The sequence below is a fragment of the Mastomys coucha genome, unplaced genomic scaffold, assembly GCF_008632895.1.
Source record: "Mastomys coucha isolate ucsf_1 unplaced genomic scaffold, UCSF_Mcou_1 pScaffold20, whole genome shotgun sequence".
Classification (NCBI taxonomy): domain Eukaryota; kingdom Metazoa; phylum Chordata; class Mammalia; order Rodentia; family Muridae; genus Mastomys; species Mastomys coucha.
Genome location: NW_022196903.1, coordinates 26,365,542 through 26,387,053, shown reverse-complemented (window position 1 = coordinate 26,387,053; position 21,512 = coordinate 26,365,542). Strand labels below are relative to the sequence as shown.

Sequence of the window (21,512 nt, the reverse complement as noted above, 5' to 3'; positions counted from 1 at the left end):
TCTCATTTGCTTGCTTGCTTGCTTGCTTTTAACAAGGTCTTACATAGCCCAGGCTGACTGCAAATCCTCTGTGAAGCCAAGGATAACCTGGAACTCCTGATCCTCCTCCTTCCACCTCCTGAGTGCTTTGCAGATGTGTACCCTTCCCTCTCCTAACCACCCCCCTCTCAGTTTAGATCCTGCTGGGAGGGAAGCCAGGATTTTGTGCATGTTAGGCACGCACTCTACCAAATGAGTTAGACCCCCTAGCCCCTGGTCTAAAATCTTACCATTGCATTTGATTCTTTTTCGCTATTCCAGTGTCCCAAGATGGGCATTGAGCAATACCTACAGATATTTTTGATTATGGGGTGCTTCTGGCATTGCATTAATTCATTTTATGTCACAATGACAAGATACATGAGGTTGGACATTTTACAATGAAGTTTATTTAATGTATAGTTTTGGAGGCTAAAAGTCCATGATCAGGTGATCATATCTGTTTGGCCTTTGACAAAGCTCCCCACCCCCATTGCATTCCATCATAGCAGAGAAACAGAAAGGAATCCAGTATGCAGAAAGGCTGAATCACTTGGCTCTTGTAACAACCCATACTTGTGACAAATGAACTTGTGAGTTCCTAAAGAACTATGTTAATCCCAAGGGCACGGCTGTTAGTGATTTCACCACCTACCAGTAGGCAGGACCTCTAAAAAGTTCTCCATCTTCCAGCTTTGCCACACTGAACACCAAGCTTCTGGCACAGGAAATTTTCACTGAAAAAAACACATCCAGTCAATAGTAAGCATGTAGTATCTACAGCCAACAATACCTGCTGAATGTCCAATAGTTCCCTGGCCCTCATACCTGATCTAAAAAGCCAAGCGATGGTAAGGATTGAAAACCCAGAGGTAGCCTGTCTAACCAGTCTTCTCACTTTGTTTTGCAGCACACTGACATAGGTGTCCATTGCTGCATAACAAACAGCCTGCTAAAATTCAATGGCATGAGACTAAGAACCATTGTCTAGACCATTCTGTAATGTGGGCTGTGCTCTGCTGATCGTTGATTCTCTCTGGCATTTCAAGTGTATTTGTTGCTTTTCTTGTTTCGGCCTACAGGATGGCACTTGAGTGAGGAAAGGCTCATAGTTTAAAGGAATCCAGTTCACCATGGGAGGAAATACAGGGCAGCAGGTGGTTCCGTGATAGCTGCTGTGTGCAGCGGGGACTACTCACTTCCTCATATCTTGGCAGAATGAAAAAGCATGGAACAGACAGAAGATATAAAACCCCACGCCACCCCACCCCCTAGTTGGCCATTTCCTCTAGGCTGGCTATATCTCCTGAAAGTTTCACAACCTTCCAAAATAGTACCACCTGCTGGGAACCAAGTGTCCAAACACACGATCCTGCAGGGGACATTTCACAATCAGTTCAACATTGAGGGTGACATCCATTAGGACCAGTTTCCTTGGTCTGTACATCTAGAAGGCATGGCCAAAGGAATGTGGAAGGTCTACCAAGACCTTGGCTTAGACCTGGTTCTGCTGCTTCAACAGTATTATGTTGGCAAAAGTGAGTAACAAGGAACCAGGAAATGACTCAGTGGGTATAGGCACCTTTCACCTAGCTTGAACTGAGTTCCATACCTAGGACTCACATGGTAGAAGGAGAGAAACAATACCCACAGGTTGTCCTATGACCTCCACACACATACTATGGCATGTGCACACACATACACACAAAATAAATAAACAAATGTAATTAATTTTTTAAAAAGCAGGTGCTTTGTTTTAAAAAAATTAAAAAGCAAATAACAATAACGAAGCCACGTTAAACTCCAGTGGTAGAAAGATAAACTCTACCTCCTACTGTAGTTGTCCTACCAAATAAAAATGATATTGTGTCCTTATTGCACCTCATCAGGAGGGATGCAGCATCAAGTTAGCCTACTCTTAGTGACATGAAGTTTAGTGGAAACAGACAAATCTCCCCTTTGAAAGCTCTCACTTTCTGGGTGCACTAAGGCAACCTGTTCTTCATTATATTGGTTTCCTAGGGCTGTGGTAACACAGTACTCACAAATTGGGCAGTTTATGACTATAAAAATCTATTTTCCAGAGGTTGGAAGCAGGAATACAATGTGTTGGCAGAGCCATGCTCCCTGTCAACCCTGTAGGGAGAATCTCTTGCCTTTTCAGCCAGGGACATTCTAAGGCTCACAACTGCAGCACCTCAATGCAGTATCTATCTTCACATGGTGTTCTCCTTGTGTGTCTGTATCCTCATGTGACCGTCTTACTATACATAAACCAATCCCATTGGATTAGGAACCCATCCTCTAGTAGGACCTCATCCTGAACAAATTATATCTACAATAGCCCTGCATATCATGGGATAATGAGTACTAGGAAGGACTCTGATATTTTTTGTTGTTTCAGTTGTCATAATTCAAACCCTAATGCCTATCAGTTGTCCCTCAGTGGTGTCCTTAATGACTGATGAGCCCTATTTGATTTAGTTAGTAACTTGTGGGTTTCACAACACTGTGTGTATGTGTGTGTGTGTGTGTGTGTGTGTGTGTGTGTGTGTGTGTGTATGTGTGTGTGTGTAGGGGTGGATTGTATATGTGTATTTGTAAGCCAGAGGTTGATGTAGGGTATCTTCCTTGATAGTTCTTCTCCAGCTCCTTTTTTTAATTACAATTTTTTTATGGATATGAGTATTTTGTTTGAATGTATGTAAGTATGTTGTATGCATGCCTGGTGTCCAAGGAGATCATAAGAGAGTACAGAATCCTCTAGAACTAAAGTTACAGTCAGGTATAAGCCACCATGTGCGTGCTAGGAACTGAACCCAGGAACCCAGAAAAGTAGCGCATCCTCTTGCATTGCTGAGCCACCTCTCTAGCCCTTCTTCCCCTTACTTTTTGAGACAGGACTGCTCATTGAACCTAGAGCTCACTGATTCAGCCTTCCCAGCACTGGGATGACAGGCACGTGCCACCACACCAGCCTCTTCATATGAGTTCTTGAGGTCAATTCAGACTTACATGACAAGCATTTTACCAAGTGAGCTGTCTCTCTAGCCCAGCAATCTCTTTTCAAGCTTCATCAAATCTTTAGAATTTATTAGCTGTCATTTTTCTGTAAAGGAGGTTTGTTTTGCTGCCCAACTCTGATTCTCTCTTCTCTTCCCTCATTTTTTTTTAAAATCACTTAAATGATCATGTTTATGTGCAACCATTTTTCTTTTGGGTGCTAGAGACTGAACAAGTCCATGCTAGGCCAGGACACTACTATGAGCTGTGTCCCGAGCCCTATATATATTTTAATTTATTCATTTTTATTTTATGTGCATTGATGTTTTGCCTACATGTGTGAGGGTGTCAGATCCCCTGGAACTGGAGTTACAGACAGTTGTGAGCTGTCATGTGGGTGCTGGGAATTGAACCCAGGTCCTCTGTAAGAGCAGCCAGTGCTCTTACCTACCGAGCCAACTCTCCAGATCCTCACCCTCAAAACACTATATTTTATACAGTCAGACAAACATTTTCATGATCAAATTGCCCAAGCTTGAAAATGGAAGTCTATGAGATCAACTCATAAGTAAGGGTTTCAACTTTTTTAAAAGTCGGAATTTTAAACATGATTATTTCAGCTCGCCCACCTCTGCAGAACCTAATTCTGTCATCCACCAAGTAAGGTTTTTTTTTTTTCCCCTCTCTGGAGAGGTTTCATGATTGTTCCCCAGGGGAAAAGACTCATTATCCTTCCTAAACTACAGCCATAGTGAATGCTGTCATCTGCTGAGTATTCTGCTTTACATATACTTAATTGTCACAGCAACTCTGTACATAAATAGTGTTGCTACATATTATGCAGGAGGAAGTAGAGTCTTAAAAAGAGACACTAGAAAAACCATAGCCCTGGGAATGTATGGCTTGAATCCTAGATCTCTAGCACCTATTTGAATCAGGATCTGGGGCCTCTGTAGAGTCATTTACTTACCTGTCCCATGCTGAAGATGAGCAACTGGCCTCATATGTCAAGCATAGCTGCCTACATGCCCTACAACAGGTGTTATTAGTTCTTTATATATCCTGATGATAGGTTATAATTCCTGTCATGACAGATAGTGATAATTCATGGTTCTGCAGAGTCCACGAGCAATTAAATAAGAGTCCATCAAAGTCACTAATTCAGATAATTGACCTATGCTTCCATTGAAGTTTAACTTTAGAGATATTTGAGGAACAAAGAGTTTGCTGGTCAATTTCTTAAGCAATATTGTAGGGGGGTGATTATGAGCATTCAACTTCTGAGAACACCTGGGGGAAGACCTTTAGCATATCACATACCTGTCAAAAAGCTCTTTGGAAATTAATCTCCAAGCAGACGCTGACTTTGTTTATTCCTAAAGAGTGTGATCATCCCTTCCCCAAATAACAACGGGATGTATTCTAAGAGAGTATAGATCAGTGTTACCCTTAAGAGACTATCATGGTGTCTGCTTACACAGTGAGAATGGCAGCTATGCCACTAACCCATACAATCTTACAAGTCATCGTTACACATGCATTCCATTAAACATATTTATTATTTCTAACTCATTGTCACTATTTTTAATTAGTTTTATTCTGTGTGTGTGTGTGTGTGTGTGTGTGTGTGTGTGCTTCCACACAGGCGGTGTGTGTGCAGGTGCCCATGGGAGCTAGAGAGTATCAGATCTTCTGGAGTCAAAGTTACAGGTAAGTGTGAATTGCCTGACATTATTGCTAAGAACTGAACTGAGGTTCTATTTAAGAGCATGCTCTTAACCACTCACCAGCCCCTAATTCATTTAATTTTTAACCCAATACTTACCTGGAATTACATGATTATGGTATTAAGGACCACTATGTTTCAATGAAATGTTCTAGGCACAGGGGGTATATCAGAAACTAAAATAAATAGTTGCATTCTATTTAGGAGAGATAGGTTTTAAAAAAAAGGCATCAATTTTGTAAATTATGTGCAAAAAATAAGTGTTAATAACCAAAAAATTTTAAAGTAGGGAACATATAGGTCATTGTAATTTTAAATTATGAGTGGCAGTCATTTAAAAGGCTGTGTTGGGCATGGTGTGGTGATACATATCTTTAATCTAAGCACTTGGTGTGTGTGTGGGGGGGTAGAAGCAAGTGGATCACTGTAAGTTGAGTGTTAGCCTGGTCTACATAGTGAGTTCCAGGTCAACCAGGGAAGGCTACATAGTGAGACGCTGTCTGTAAGACTGGGGGTGGGGGTGTTACTGAAACAAAAATTTGGATGATATTTAATAATTAGTATACACACTCTATCACTTTTTAAAGTCTTAGGGCTGGAAAGGTAGTTCAGTGCATAAGAACACATACTGCTCTTACAAAAGATCCAGGTTGGGGTCCCACCACCCACATGCAGTGTTTCACAATTCCAGAGATCCAGGCCCCCACTTCTGGCCTCCATGGACACCTGCATGCACATGGCATACATACCTACAGAGGCAAGCACTTACACACATTAAAAAATAATCCTTATAATTGTATTTTCCAGATCCAGAACTTCTATAAATATATTAATATTTTATATTTAAAACAAATATTTTAAATTTCTCAAAAAATCTTTAAAAATCTTAGAGGGGCTTTTTTTTTTCTTATGTGGTCCCACCTCTACTCTATTTGTCTGTGCCTTATTTATTTATTTATTTATTTATTTTTACATAGATTTGATGTTTGCATAGATGTATGTCTGTATGAAGGTGGCTGGATCCTCTGGAACTGGAGTTACAGACAGTTGTGAGTTACTATATAGGTGCTGGGAATTGAACCTGCATCCTCTGGAATAGCAGCCAATGCTCTTAACCACTGAGCCATCTCTCCAGTCTCCTGCCTGTGCCTTCTTAAAGCATCCAAGAAACTTCCTACTTTGAAGGGGTAAAGGTTAAAAGAGCAGATAAGCTGTTTCATGTATGTATCTACGATTTACCAATGGGGATACGTTAACACGCTGCTTCTTTGGGGCCTAGTGTGTCCCCTGAAGGGAGCTACTGGCTTTAGTGGCATTCCATAACCACAGAGCCCAGAGGAAGGCACTTGTCTTGAAAATAGTGGAAGGACTTAAGCTAGAAAACTTCATCCTATTCAATAGACACTTAGGAGCAGTACAGGAGAGTTTGTCTGGAGAAGAGAATATTGGTGATGATATACAAACATCTCAGAATAAGATTAAAGGGCATGGAAGCTGGGGTTTATTTAGCATCTACTGTATACTGAGGTTCAGGTAAACTCTATAGCATGAACTGACTATTTGATCACCCACATGGAAAGGGCAGGGGAACTAGGCTTAGAGAAGATGAGGAAACTGCCCACTGCACACACGGGGTGACTTCTAAGCATTAAGTCTGCCTGGCTCCAGAACCCGTGTTCCCACCTCATTAGTCAATGCTGTCTAGGATTAGTCAGATATGGAATATTGTTATTGCTTCTGCAGCCTCCAAAAGACTGTTTTCCCTGGGTAGTTCCAGTTCTGAGTCTCCAGGTGCTTGTTGAGATGCAACTGCATTTTCTATCTCATCCATCTCTCCCAGGCACACTTTAGGTGCTTGCTCATCAGAGTCCATTCCTATTGTCTCCCAAATCTTCAGTTGCTTATTCTGTCTCACCATGACTGCCTGTGACTCCCTCTGTTTGTAGCCCAGGTCATCCTACAACCCAGAGCTGCTTCCCCAACCCACCCTTCGCCTGCCCCTCTACCACTGAGCAATCAGGCCCAACAGGTACCGATGCAAGTCTCTAGCTTCTCTGTACTCTTCAGCCAAGGTTAAAGGCTGTGCTACAGAGAACTGGTTGTAGCTGGTGAAGAAACTAACAGTAGGAACAGAGGACATGACCTAGCATGTGAGAAAAGCGATTCCCAGTGGGATGAATGTCGATCATTGGGAAACAGGAGAGGGGAAGGACCCAAGAAGATGGATTCCTTGTCTTCCTCCTCCCAAGACCTTATCTGAGGCATGGCTTCATCCTATAGCACGGCACCATTCTGCAAAGCCCCTTGTGCAGGCATACAGTATCGCCGTGGTATCGCCGTGGATTACTCAGCTACCCTCTGGCAGAACATCCTGTCTTCTGCTTCCCTTTTCCTCTCACACTTACTGCTGCCCCAGGATTGCATCTCCTAAATAAAACATTGGCTTAATGTCTCAGTTTGAGTTCTGTTTTTCTAGAAAACATAAACTAAATAAAATATTCAAGTTCACTTTCTCTTCATAGGACCACTGCTTCTTGGATTTGCTTGAGTGTGTTCCAAGAGATAATAGCTGATAAGAGTGTCATACATATATATACATACACACAAAGATAAAAATAAATCTTAAAAATCATGCTGTCATTATCAGTTCGCCCAGCGATATTTGTATATTTCCCTTAAAATGTGAGGTTTGTTTGAAAACAAAATAAAACCATTGAACGAGACCTTGGTGCTAAAAAGAATTCAAAGCCAGGAACTCATAACTGGCTTACTGCTGCATACCTCATTTCCTGAGTGTCTTATAGGAACCTTCCCTTTGTCCAGGTTTGGACCCCATATTTTCACTCAATTATAATTGCTTTTTTAACTTCTCTCTTGGCTTCCACACTGATTATTGTCATCAAGTAAGTAGTCCTAAGATGGATTTTTATCTTGCTTCTCATGTTCAAAAACCTTCAGTAACTTCTCATCCTTCTAAATCTACTCTCTGATGATGCTGGGACAATAACTGTTGACTCAGCTGGGCCTCCTTGAGGAACAGGGTATGAAATAAACTAGAGAGACTCAGCACTAAACTAAATGGTACATGGAAGACGGCAGCCACAGTCAATGGCAGCAGACACCGGGGTGGCAGCAGACGGCATGGATAGAAGAATAAAATAAAATATAAAATAAAATAAAAAGCACTGTGGAATAAGGCCAACAGAGGCAAGAGCCATGACAGCAAGACACCAGCAGAACATAGAAACAGCTTCACTGTGAGAGGTCCCAAAGAGATGGCCGAGTTGTAGGCCAGATTCAGTGCCCACTTGGTCGTCACTTCAGCTTAGCTGTGGTTCCCTGAGTTTAGCTCTGTTCTAGAAATGAAGCTCTTTTGCCTCTTGAGATTTTTATCAACTCAAATCATGGCAGAAACCTGAAGACATAATCAATTGAGGCTTTGAAAATCAGGTGGTTAGGACATTTCTACAGGACGTAGGCAGAGTGATGGGTAGTTGGGGTGCTAGGTGCTCACAGACTAGTGTGAGTAGAAGCCAGGGATAAAGAGAAAAGGGAACAGAAGCCCAGAAAGAACAGAAACTATGGAAGAACATGGCCATCGCTGCGAGTGATATCAAGAGCACCCTGCTAAAGGACAAAGGAAGCCAGGTGACATAGCATGGGGGTAACAGATTATCAGATACAGCCCAGGGCAGAAAGGAGTATGGTCTCCCCTGTCGCCCAGTAAATATCCACAGCCTAATTCCAGAACCCAGTGGTACTTACTGGATTTCATGGCAAAAGCTGTGATTTCAGTTGAGGGTCATGAGAGGGGAGGCTTAGCCCACATTCTGGGTGGGTCCTTAGTTCAGTCACAAACATTCCTACAGGGAGTAGCAGGGGGAGTTTTACAACATTGGAGGAGTCCATGTGATCACAGAAACAGATTGGACAGGAGTGGCCAGGAGCCAAAGAAAGCCTGAGGCTATCACTAACTGGAAGAAACAGGAGACCGATTATCGCCGCCGCCCCCCACCCCAAGCCTCAAGAGACTCTGACCCTGCCCAAACCTTCATTTCAGACTGGTGGCTTCTAGAACTGGAAGAAAATAAAATTCTGTTGTTTTAAGTCAGCCAGTTTGTGCTAATTTGTTACAGCAGTCACAAGAAACCAACAGAGGCCAAATGGACAACAAATAGCACAGAATCTATTCATCTCAAATGGCACAATGACGTCCACACTCCTGTTGGCTGGACACTCTTTGACCTACCTTTTATATTCCATTTAGAACTTCTGCTGGGACTCCTCACACACTTCCCATCACAGCCTCCCAAATCACAGCTACTTTCACGTGCAAATGTATTTTCATTCAGAGAGGAGCACAACCTTCTTAGAGCAAGAACTGGTCTCTCACACCTTGGGAACCCTTAACACTCCTCGCAAGCTTCTTTAAGCAGAGTAATTGGTAAATAAAAAGGAAAGCTTCCATTTGCCCATCTGTAAATGGAAAATAACAACCACTAACTTGCCTCTCCGAGGTAATGGTGGCAATGTTTCCTGAAAACAATTCCTGTACCTGTAACAGAAGTGATATATCTGAAACACATTCCTACTAGAAAAATTCCTTAGGAAAAAAAAATTACGTTTCATGTTAGCAAACCCTGTATTCTACACTGAACTGAAACTGCCAGCAGTTCACCCTAAGGAAGAAGAGGCCAGGGCTAATTGAGAAACAGAAGCAGGCTTGAGGGCGTGGATATGCAATGGTAGACTACTGTCTACTGTGTTTGAATCCCTGAGTATTCTACCTGTCCCCAGCACTGAAAAGAAAAAAAAAAACAAAAAACAAAAAACAAAACAGCAAGCACGCAGTCAAGCAGACAAAATAAACACTTGAGACTGAAATACAAGTGCGGAGAAACCTTGACTCATACAATAAACACCTATTAAGGAGCTATGATTCTAAAATACAGTCTATAGATGCTGAGGAAATGCAATAAGGCACAATCCCAAATAAGCAATTATAACAAAATATGATGAATGCTTGTGTGCATGGGTGTGTACATTTGTGCACATATGTATACAGAAGGATGTCAGGTATCTTCCTCAATCCCTCCCCACTGTGTGTGTGTGTGTGTGTGAGAGAGAGAGAGAGAGAGAGAGAGAGAGAGAGAGAGAGAGAGAGAGAGGGAGAGAGAGAGAGAGGGAGGGAGAGAGAGAGAGAGTGTGTCTTACTGAGATACTCCATTTCTCCAGCTCCAATGTATGCCTTTTATAAGAGTGAAATGATAGGGGATCAGGAAGAAGGGAATGGCTGACTCTAGAGACGGGAGTCTCACTCCCAAGGTACCACTTTGAAGCTAGTATTTTAGGATTTCACCAGGCAGAGGCAAAGTCTGGAGCATTCCAAGACCAAAAGAAACAAGGGCTTGTGCAGCTGCCAGCAAGCCACACCCTGCTCGGTCCTATTGTATCCGCAAAGGTCTATTTTTACCCGCTGTCCTCACAGCCACTTTTTTTTTTTTTTTTTTTTTTTTAAGACAAAAAGAGAATGTGGGCTAAGTCCCTTCTTGGCAATCCAGTATTTTATAGGGCAAAGAAAGGAGAGTCTGAGGAGGGGATGTGGAGGTTGACTTCTGGTGAATCCAGAATTCTTCCAAGGAATAGAAACTCAAGCTCTTCCCTTTCTTGGTTTCTTGAAAATTGAAGAGAGGCTGCCTTAGTACCTCGGCAGCCAGTCCTTCTGAGCTCAGAACAAAGCAGGAGGGACTGAACCAGGAGGCATCCCAACCGGAGTCACTGCTTTGTGACAAACAGGCCTTGACTAGGATGGAGGGCCATGCTGCCTCCCCTCAGCTGACCTTTAGATCCCTCTACTGAGAGCAGGCACCACCCAACCTCTCTCCCAGACCAGCCCTGCTAGGCCTCTGAGACCAGAGCTTGCTGCTTGTGAGTGGGAGGGAAAAACCTCTCGGGAAAGCAGCCAGGACAGAGGAAAGATCAGCAGACACCTACTGAGGGGTTCAGGGGTCAGCACCCATAGGGAAGTGGGAAACTAGAACCCCAACCTCCAGGTCCACATCCCTCGTCTTTGTTTTCCCAAGAAGCTTCTACCTTGTAGACCTTGCCAGAAGGCCCGCGGCATTTTCATGAAGCAGCAATAACAAGGACAGAGCGTTCTAGCCTGCTGGAGCCTGCTGGCTGGTCACTCTTTCCACTGCCTTTTGTTTTCATGCATCGTTCCTCTCACTTGCTTCTCAGATTGCTCCAGGCTTTGACAAAGCCACACAGTGACATGGCCCTGCAGGCTGCCAGGCCGCTCTGACATGCACCCTGTCCTAAGCATTGCCCTGTATCCAGAAAGGGACCAACCACCTCCTGTCAGTGTAACTGGCAAACGTAGGGCTTTAAGTACCACCCTGTGGGCTGATAAATCACATCCTGCTGTCTGATCAAATGTATCTGCAGTACTGAGTGTGGTGGCGCACATCTGTAATTCTAGCTCTTGAATGGCTGAGGCAGGAGGATTTGCAATTTCTCTATTACCTTGTCTCAAAAACAACAACAACAACAAAACAAACAAAAAACCCAACCAAACAAACATATGTTATCTGCAAGGTTTGTCTAGCAAACCTTTCTTAACGATCTAAGCACAGCCAACATAGATGTGTCTAATTCAAAGACAGAGACGTTTCTGTAGGCAGTTCAATGAGAACTCTCTCATGGTTCATGTGCTAACATTTGGTGCCAGCTGGTAGCGCTGTTTTGGAAGATTGTCAAACTGTGTGGCAGGAGATGTAACTGGCAGAGGTGAGTCATTGAGGGTGGAGTTTTGAAGGTTAAAACCTAGCCCCATTTCCTATTAAGCTCTCTGCTTCCTGGCCAGCCAGAATGTGAATAATCTGCCAAAGCCCAACCAACAGGAATGCCATGGTCTCTCTTCTATAATGGGCCATATTCCCTGAAACCATGAACCAGCGTAAATCTCTCTTCCCTTAAACTGACACTGTCAGGAATGTAGTCACAGTGACATACAATTAACTAACACTCTCGTGTCAATGTGTTAGGCTGTTGCACATACACGTATGTGGGGCAGAGAGGTTCTCTGCTTGTCAAATATCTGAAACCTGTTTCCAATCATCCTCTTAAGCTACGCCATTAGAATCTATGAAAGCCCCAGGTAGATGTTTATTTCCTAATAATTTAAAATATTTTACATGTATTTATTTATCAGATGTGTGCCTTGGCACAAGTGTGGAGATCAGAGGACAATGTGAAGAAGTCTTCTCCTCTCCCTATGTGGGTCTGGGAAATCGAACTAGGCTTGTGAGGCTTGCTAACAAGCTCCTTTGCCCACTGAGCCGTCTCTCCAGCCTGATGTTAACTTTATAGACTTGGTGGTATTGGTTCTCAGTGTGGAGCAAGAGACATTCTCATAAATCATTAATGAGAGAGAAAATAAAATGGTTAAGCTACTTACTGTGCAGAATAGCCTGGAAGCAACCTGGTAAAGTCAAAGGCGCATATCCACTTCCGGCAATTCCATCCTAATTTATACCCCAGACAGACTCCTACATATGTCTCAGGAGACATACTCAAGGATGTGGGTTGCACGAAGAACTGAAATCTAAAAAATAATTAAAAAATAAAAATAAAAAATAAAACCAAACAAATGAAAAAACAAAAAAAAACCCAACAACAACAAAACTATTGACATAATGAATTTCTACTTATGGGAGACTAGAGTGGAAAATAGTCATATAGCAGTATGATTTTGGCACTCCATAGTATAATATTACCATGTTATTAAGAACAGATTAGTTCTATTAGTGTCACATGCATATATCTCAAAGGCATCATGGTGAGAAAAAGGCTGTAGAAAAATAAGTATACTGCTTATATGCATACTTAACACTACAAACTAATATTTTGTGTATTTAAAAGTATCTTTAAAAAAAAAATCATGGTGGCCCACAACCATCTGTAATGGGATCTGATGCCCTCTTCGGGCATTCAGTCACATTCAGATAGAGCACTTATATACATAAGTAAATCAATTTTTAAAAATATTAAAAGGTCAGGAGTTGGGGCACATACCTTTCATCATAGCATTTGGGAGGCAGAGGCAGGCAGATTTCTGTCCAAACAAACAAACAAAAAAACACCCACAAATCCTAGATAATGGATATATACCTTACAAGTGATTTGGAGGAACGTGGCCAGCATAGCACAAGGTCCTTATACAGTCCACAAATGTCTTACTTATGAAAAATAAGCATCTGTTCTACATAGTGGTCATTTCCATAAACATTTGCACTAACCAACCCTGTTAGAAATGTGTGCAACTGACATGGCTCTCAATACTGGAGAAGCCATACAGGTTCACTCACAATGCCCTCCAGGTGCATCCTTGTGACCTTCTGGACGTGAGAGTATCCTGAAAAGAATCAAAGGTACAGTCGGGTGAGGATCGACGCCGAGGCACATGTGGATATAATTATAACCATACCCAGAAATTCCCAACTCCGGCAGAAAATGAGATCAAAATGCTAATGCAGTTGTCCTTCTGTGACCTAGCACCTGGGAGCATGATACAGCATCTCTGCATCAGAAAACTGGGATCTAGATTTTAAAGGGCTTTCCAAGAAATTCTGATGATCAGCCAGGTTTGAGAAACGGCGGCCATCTCTGGTTATGTTCTACCAGTGTTTTCAAAGAAACTAGGTAGGTGAAAGTAGAGCGGGCCGGCAAGAAAGAAGGCGCACAGGCAGCTGCAAGCCTCCGACTCCCCCTCCCCCTCCAGACTTCTCCAGCCCTGAAGCTTTTTAGGATTCCAACTTCCTGTAGCACTCATCTGGCAGTTACCAACTTCCTTGTTTGCTCCTAACATGGCTCCTGTTTACCCAGTAAGTTTAACCTATGTCATAAGCATCTTAGAACATCTTTGTTTTTTTCTTTAGTATCTAACACAGTGCCTCGGGGGGAGGGAGCAGTAACGAATCATAATTAAGAACAAATCAGGTTTAGAAGTGTGTTAAGGTACAAAATAAGTGCGTAAAATCGATTGTGTTTTTATAAGTTAGCGATGACATCCAGTGCAGTTCCGATCAAAATCTCACCATCTTTTCTTTTGCAGACATTGACTGGCTGGTTATAAAAGTCATATGGGAAGTCAGCCCAGAAGAGGTAACACAACCTTGAAAAAGATCGAAGGTGAAAGACCAGTATTTCCTAGGTTCAAAACCTACAGTGATCGTCCTACGGAGACTAGCAAAGAATTGATGATATCAGGATAAACCTCACATTACAGTCAATTTCAGATAAGGTACCAAAACAAACTTAATAGGAGAGAAATACGTTTGTTTGTTTGTTTGTTTGTTTGTTTGTTGTTTGGCTTTGGTGCTGGGGTTTGAGCCTCATATGTGCCGAGTAAGCCCTCTACCACTGAGCTACATCCTTGTCCCTCAGTTCCCACATTTTATTTGGACATGGAGGCCTCACTAAACTATCGGTGCTAACCTTGAACTCATTCTGTAGCCTGGGCTGGCCTTGAATTTGGAGTTCTCCAGCCTCACCCTTCCAATTAGCTGGGATTACAGGATTTGTGGCATAGGCCCCCGTAGAAAATACCTTATTCAACAAATGGTGCTGGGCCAGCTGAATATCTACATGCAAAAGAGTAAAGTTGACTCTTTTCAGCACCATGCTCCTCCCTCAAAATACTATATGGAGTCTAGTGTATGTATGGAGATGCCACAATGAAACACATTATTTTGTATTCTACTTTAGTGATTAATAAAATACTAAGCCAAAACAAATCACTGACCTAAATGTAAGAATTAAAACTACATTTCTTTTTTCTTTTTCTTTTATTTTTTTTTAAGATTTATTTGTTATATGTAAGTACACTGTAGCTATTTTCAGACACACCAGAAGATCTCATTAAAGATGGTTGTGAGCCACCATGTGGTTGCTGGGATTTGAACTCATGACCTCTGGAAGAACAGTCAGTGTTCTTAACCACTGAGCCATCTCTCCAGTCCTCTTTCTGTTTTGTTTTTTGTTTTCGTTTTTTTTTTGTTTTTGTTTTTTTTAAATACATTGTCTTACTGTGTAGCCTGGCTGATTTGGAATGGAGATCTATCTCAGTGGTAGAACTTGTGTCTAGGATGTGGGACAGCCTGACTTCAATCCACGCCCAGATAAATGAATATCTCCCTCGAGGAAACAAGTGCAAGGGACTCTAAGCTATATCACCAAAAGAAAAGTGTCAAAATTAAGACCAGTTGGGTTTTAAACGTAAAAGCTTTTCTGCTTCATGTCTCACTGGAGACAGCTCAGTTGACCTTACTTCAGTCTTCAGAAACCACAGTGGACAAAGAAAACTCACTCCCAAGAGTTGTCCTCTGGTCATGTGCACCATGGTGTACTCCCACATATTAATAATAATAATAATAATAAACACTTTTGTGTTTCAAAGGACACCATCAAGAAAATAAAAGGGCAGGTTGATATCCATGAGAGGACCCCCCCCTTTTCTGAGGAGAAAGGGAAGACTGACTGGAGGAGGCAGGGAGGAGGGGTGAGAGTGAGGGACTGGGGAGAGAAGAGGGAAGGGAAGATGCACTCGCGATATAAAGTAAATTAAAAAAAAAACAACACAAAACATTTCCTTTTGTATTAACGCATAGCACTTCAATAATGCTGTGTATAAGTTCACTAGCCTAGTAGTAGTATAACTAAATTATTTTATTGTTGCTTTGAAACTCAAAGAAGAAGGAGGAGGAGGTAAAAAGAAAAGGGCAAATTATGGAATGGAGGACAAGCTTCCCAGACACCTGACAAGGGCCTTATATCCCGAACACATGAAACCTATCAAAACTCTTATAAAAATCCAGTTAAATCATCAACACGAAATCTGAATGAATATTTATCAGAAAAATAGGTACAAGTGGCCCTTATGCATGCAGACAGTTGCTCAGCACCATTATTCATTAGGAAAACACAAGTCAAAACGCAGAGACAATGTTCACATCCACAAAAATGCCCATGACAATACCCACTGTTAGTGAGGATATAAAGAAATCGTCATCTTATAATGCTACTGAGGACATAAAACAGAACATTGAGTTTGGAAAACTACATGGCAGTTCCTCAAAATACTGACCAACACAGCCACTGGGCGATTCTTCCCTAGAAACATGTATACCAAGAGAAATGAAAATGTTTATCCAAACAAACACTTGTACATAAATCCTCATAATAGCATTATGTGTAATGGACAAAAAGTGAACCCCTCCCATGTTTACAAATTGAAGAATAGATAAACAAATGCTGTTATAGCCATATAAAGACTCATACTGATGAGTGCGTCATGTGGGCAAACCATGAGAATACTATGCTAGATGAAAGAAAGTAGCCACAACAGATCACACATCAGGATCCATTCGTGTAACCTATTCATAATGTGCAAATGCAGAGAGACAGAAAGTAGATTAGTGGTTTCCCGAGGGTAGGGATCGGCAGTGAGGGGTGACATCTATGAAACCAAGACTTTTCAGGGCTACCAGAAATATTCTTGGATTGAGAAGTTGCACTGAACGTATACATCAGTGACAATACTTTTAAAACACTAAGCTTATATTTAAATAGATAGCCTTTACAGTATGTAAAATACATACCTTGATAACTCTAAAGGAAGTAAACCCCAGATAACCCAGTTTTGCATTCTAGCTCAGTTACTGTTGTGAATATATCAAGGTCCTTCCCCTTAAGACCTTGGCATTTGCTGTTTCACTAAGTAGATGCACTTTACTGTGTGAGCTACTTTTCTATTGCTGTGATAAAACTCCACAGCCAAGGCAACTTATAAAAGACAGTTTCCTTGGGCTTACAGTTCCAAAGGGCTAAGAATCCTATGACATGGAGTCATGGCGGCAGGTGTCAAACATGGATGCAGTAACAGCTAAGAGGGCCTATCTTCACCTACTTGCAGAAAGCAAAGGGCACAAACCAGGAATGGCTTGTGGCCTTGAAATCTCAGCATCCCACTTTGCCCCTGCTCCAGTGACATACGTCTTCCAGAAAGGCCTCACCTCCTAAACCCACCCAAGCAGTGCCACCAATCTAGGGGACCAAGTATTCAAATATCTGAGTCTACAGGGTCATTTTTGTTCAAACCATCACAGTTGGCTTTGTGTTATTTATGTCTCCCTCATCCCTCATCCATTGTCTGCCTCCTATTTACAGATCAAGATGTGAGGTCTCAGCTTGCTATACCTGCCAGCCTGCCTTTGCTGAGCCATCGTGGACTCCCCCTTGAAATCATAAAGCTCAATTAAATTGTTTCTTTTGTAAGTTGCTTTGGTCATGGTGGGTTTTTTTTTCACAACAATAGAAAAGTAACTTATACAATTATCTGTCACCCTGTTTTATTTTTCTTAGAGCATTAGTCACTTCCTGAAATCATCTTGTCTCTTCGTTCACTGTTCCTTGTTTTTCCTTTCTCACTAGAATATAAGCTCTGTGAGAACAGGGCCATTACCTGAGTTGTTGTAGCTGCCACTTATGTCAGTGACACTGCCTGACATACAGGAAGCATTCGATAATATGTACTGTATACTGCATGAATAGAAGGTGGCTAATCACCGAGCTTCCCTGAATCTCTCTAAATCTTTATTTTCTAGTGACCAAATGTCATAATAATAATTGCACTTAACCTATAAATAACAGTGAGTGCAAAAACACAGCTCATTACAGACATTCGATAAACATGAATAATGATTTTGTAATGACACCTACAGCTACCATTAACCTATAATTAAGATGATCCACATGACGATCATGATCACCTGAAATGAGCTATTTTCACTGGAAATAAATGATTGAGTCCCTTCTTCAGGAGTGGACAAGCTTTGCATTCAAGGCTCCTAGGATTTTGGTTCCTCTTTAAATGAAGATTGATAAATAATAGCTACAGTTATTACATTTTTTCCTTTCTTTTAGGAAACTTGGGGTCTGGGAATTGAATATATGATATAATGTACCTAAAAATATTCTCTCCCATTGAGTTACATCCTAGACTAATAGCTGTAATTATTATTGGGGTTATCTATGTTATAAAGAAAACAATGAAGAAGGAAAAGAGAGAAAAATACCAAATAACAATGCTTCCTCTTAAGTAAAAGAGAGAATGGGCAGATCTTTTATCTGTTGATAATAACGTAGTAACTTTTTATCCATTTGTTCAATAGTTTAGCGAATGCCCTTTGAGTACAAATACAATAGGCACTTGATGTTTGACCCTCCTTGTTGGATTAGAACAGCAAGGCTATGAGGTCAGTGAAGCAGGCTTGTGAAACAGGTGAGGAGCACAGAGGTGAGCGGAAGCAGGTCATGCAGATGACAAGCGACATCTCCCTACTGGTCATCATCTGCACCGGGGCTTAACCTTCCACGGCAGCTCTCATTAAAAGTCAGGGAGAGTCTCCGAGATCTACCTTTCACTGCCTTTTGTGAAAGAACTGGTATGTTACAGTGGCATAGCCATCAGGGAAATTATTGTCCTGCTCCAGGAACAAGTGACCCTGAGAACCTCAGTGGCTTACACCAGCAGCTGACAAGTCACTCATGCCTCTTCCCCATCAGAAGTCTGCTGTGATGCTGCTCCAGTTTGGCTTCACTCTGAGGCCTGCACTGAGGGAGCAGCTGCTATCTAAACCATAGCGAGGGAAAGGAAAGATGGCGTAAAGCTGCCCCACATGGATGACCTGCATTGCATCGGCTAATGGCAGCATGGTAGCTGGTACCATCTTCCAACAAGGAAGAAACTTGGAATATTTTGAGAAAGGTGATACAACCTACTGAAGTCGTCTTCGCCAGTTTTAGAACTTGGTGGGGAATAAGGCCTGAAGAGGCTTCGCTTTTAAATTTTAAAATGCCCTTTCAGATAGGAAGAAAAAAAAAGTGCTTATGCGAGGCAATTGAAAGTACAGTGTAATGAATTACCACATATAACATGAACACTAGACTCTAGATACAGATATATAAAAATGCAAATAAAGGCGTTCTTTCAGAAGTCTGGCTCTCAAGAGAATGTAGTTTAGATGACTTCCTTAGACCTCCGCAGTTCTTCTTGATCTCCTGGGCCACAGTCACAGAGTGATTCCATGAATTTCCCTGAGGACTGAGGGAGGTGTCTGTCTTTCAGGAAATTGGTGCCTGTGCAGCTGATGATCTGTTGGATGCTGGGAAAATACAGATTCCTGATGACACTGGTGACTCCAGCCTTGCCGCCACTGATTTCTGGGAGGTGAGTTTTTACCAGCACATATCATGGCTGTGTAAAGGAACTATGGTAGCTAAGGGCTGAATTATGTAACACCAAGCTAATGCATGATGAGGTCCTAACCCCCAGTACCTCAAAAAACAACATCTGGAGATAAAGTCTTTTAAGAAATAGTTAAGTTAAAATGACTCCTTCAGTGTGGGGTCTTACTCAACATGAGGCTATTCAGGACCACAGCTGAACTCAATGGTAGAGAACTTCCCTACCATGTGCAGGGACCTAGGTTGGATTCCCAGCACCCCCAAACAAACAAAAAACTAGGAGAGACCATGTGGAGATTCAGCAAGAAGGCAGTTATGTGGCCTAAGGAAAAAGCTCAAGCAGAAACCAAACTCGCGGACACATTGGTGTTAGACTGGTAGCTTGGAGAACCATGAAGAATTTCTGTTATTTGAACAACTTAGTCTATGGAGTTTTGTTATGGTGACCTTCTGGACTAACATGGTGGTTCTTTTAAGTATCATACAGAGACGTGGCAGATAGGAAAGGCGTTATCATTCTTCCCCCAGGGTTGGAGGTGAACTCAGGGGCTTCAAACATGTACAGGCTTAGACTTCTTTGCTTTTCACGGAAAAGGTGGTGGGTGTCATCCTCTGGTCCTCCCTGGTCTCAGTAGTTAGTTATTAGAGAAAGCCTTGAGAGAGGAAGTCCTGAACTATGGTTATCATGCAGGGGCCTCTGGAAAGACCTCACCTTTGGGGACCACCTATTCACCAACCCAAAAGAAGGTCTCTCTAGGGATCTTCATTGGTAGAAATTAATCCAGATGTGCTTAAAAACAGGGGGAAATGTCATTTTAAATGATGCTTAATTACAGAGAGCTCTTAATAACATGTAAAAATGATTATATTATCATGTAAGTGAAAAATCAGCATGCAAAATTAAACTACATAGACAGAACCACCTTATCTATATAATCGTATGCATAAGAGAAAGACTGACTAGAAATATATGTGAACATTAGCTTCTCCTTGTGGTGACATTGTAAGTTATTTTTGTTTTCTTCTTTATATACCCTGGATTTCTGAATTTTTCATGTTGAGCATGTGTGAGCTTTATAATCACAAAATAGGCTTATGTTTTAAAGATGGGGAGCTGGAGCAGAGTGTGTGTAACCCCATGCCACAAATGAGAGCCATCTCCAGGAGATGCAGGCTCCAGAGCTCCCAAGTCAGATCCAAATCCATCAGAAACCTGTGGTCCAGTCTCCCCACTTCCACGACTAGGAATTTCAACTCCTATTTAGAGTAAGTCTCTGAGAGCTCCTCCTCCCCTCAGACGTCTAAGCTCTGCCTCTGAACTTGGATTCCTCTTTCTTAGATTCAAGTTGTCTATGCTTTTCTTAACCAATGACCCAACATAACCTTTTCCACCCCTCCCACATACCTTGCTCCCAACCTTTTGTACCCTCAAGCTGCCTTGGCACCTGTGGCTTCCATGAGCAAAGTGGCTTCAAAGTAATACTCAGGAAATAAAGGGGAAAGGGAAATATTGGGAGAAAGGCTTCCAGAGTTTTCTTCTCTGTGGTATGAGTCTCCTGGCTCCTCCTGGCTTCCTCCTGGCTCCTCCTCTATAGCTGAGTAGCTACATCAGACTGACTCAAGGGTGACCTGCACAGAGGCTGAACTCTGTCTACCTTCCCCTCCTTATATCTGTTGCTCACAGTAAAGCTATCACCTGGCTCTTCTCCTCCAAAGCAAGCTTCCTCACTCAGCTTCCAACCTCAGTTTACATGAGCCAGTCTGGTTCGAATGTTACTTATGATTGAGCCTGACTACCTAGTCACGGAACATGGCATTCCCATTAAACCTCCCAATTGATCCTTATCAATAATCAAGATTGGTATGAGCTGATTAACATCTCCCCCCTCCAAACCTTACCATTGATATGCTATCCCCACCCTTCCCCATTTCCCCCAGCCAAGCGATACCGGGGTTACTTTTCTGTTGCTGTGAAAAAAAAAATATATATCATGACCAAAAGGTATGTGGGAGGAGTGGAAAAGGTGAAGACATTTTGGACATTTGGTTCCAGAAAGCTAGAGAGGGAGACATGGCACGGGACAGCCCAGCATGGACATAGGAGCAGAAAGCTGGCTGCTCACATTTCATCATCCACATCCAGAAAGGAAGGGAAGGGAACAATGAATGGGGTGAGGCTATAACCCCTCACAGCCTACCTTCCTACTCCTCATCAGGCTCCATAACCTCTCCCAACAGCACCGTCAACTTGATTCAAGTATACGAGCCTAAGGAGACATTTCTCATCCAAATCAATACAGATGATATTAAGGGGCTGGGTCCACGGGAAAGCGATTAAGCCATGAGAGTGGAGCCCTCATGAGTGGGATCTTTGCTCTTAAGAAAGATTCTAGCTGGGCAGTGGTGGCATACGCCTTTAATCCCAGCACTTGGGAGGCAGAGGCAGGCGGATTTCTGA

The 21,512-nt window shown here is 42.2% G+C and overlaps 2 long non-coding RNA genes across 3 annotated transcripts in view; one reads left to right on the top strand and one right to left on the bottom strand.

The window, feature by feature from the left end:
* Positions 1 to 21,512, top strand: part of LOC116098691 — a 63,161-nt gene that overhangs the window by 17,696 nt on the left and 23,953 nt on the right. Inside the window, exons 1-4 of one of the 2 annotated variants that reach the window (XR_004121909.1) lie at positions 13,540 to 13,632; positions 13,863 to 14,051; positions 16,976 to 17,079; positions 18,936 to 19,037. This is a non-coding gene — a long non-coding RNA (uncharacterized LOC116098691). Of the gene's footprint in view, positions 1 to 13,539; positions 13,633 to 13,862; positions 14,052 to 16,975; positions 17,080 to 18,935; positions 19,038 to 21,512 lie in introns of those variants that run through there. The other variant, XR_004121908.1, reaches the window with a different exon arrangement.
* Positions 406 to 12,335, bottom strand: LOC116098692. The gene is made up of 2 exons (XR_004121910.1): positions 12,207 to 12,335; positions 406 to 755 (listed from the first exon to the last, which is right to left on the bottom strand). It is a non-coding gene; the product is annotated as an uncharacterized LOC116098692 (long non-coding RNA).